We start from the raw sequence: 711 nt of genomic DNA, 5'->3' as shown, positions 1-711 counted from the left end.
GGATCTCTCATCTTCTCTCTGTCCTCTTTAATAAACTCAGTCTTTGCAGATTTCAGCACTTCCTGATGCTTTGATGCTCGTCTGCACTTGTAAACTGATGGGAATATTCCAGCATTTATTGGGGAACTGCAGTGCGCGGAGCTTCATTGATAATGTGATTGCAGTGGGCGGAGCTTCATTGATAACGTGATTGCAGTGGGCGGAGCTTCATTGATAATGTGATTGCAGTGGGAGGAGCTTCATTACCAAAATCAAAAATATATCAGGTACTGAATTTGTTTTTATACTAACTGATAACAGAATAGAAATATTGTAATTGATTATTTGAGAGTCATGATATATGATAAAAGCCTATAAAACTGCTCTGTACTTAAAGACAATACTGTTTTTTTTCTCACAATATGACATGAATAAAACATCAACAATACAAAAACAAACACTAATGACACTCATCTTCATCAACCACTACAGCTAAATAACTACAGCAGTCCATATGAATCTAAATATAGTCTGATTTTATAACTACATTCATTCCAATAAAGAAATTAGATTAAAAAAAGACAATGATCATAAAACCTTTTAAAATAAAGAGCAGCACAAAGCAATATTTAATGTGTACTCATATGTATCTATATTAACATCACATGGCTCATAGACGAAATGACTAGCAACATGGGCACTATCTTCTCTAATACATTAGAAGCTGTTGCC

The sequence above is a fragment of the Sinocyclocheilus rhinocerous genome, unplaced genomic scaffold, assembly GCF_001515625.1.
Source record: "Sinocyclocheilus rhinocerous isolate Xijiao unplaced genomic scaffold, SAMN03320098_v1.1 scaffold408, whole genome shotgun sequence".
NCBI lineage: Eukaryota > Metazoa > Chordata > Actinopteri > Cypriniformes > Cyprinidae > Sinocyclocheilus > Sinocyclocheilus rhinocerous.
The sequence above is the reverse complement of the archived record's forward strand: the minus strand, read 5'-3'. Positions refer to the sequence as shown.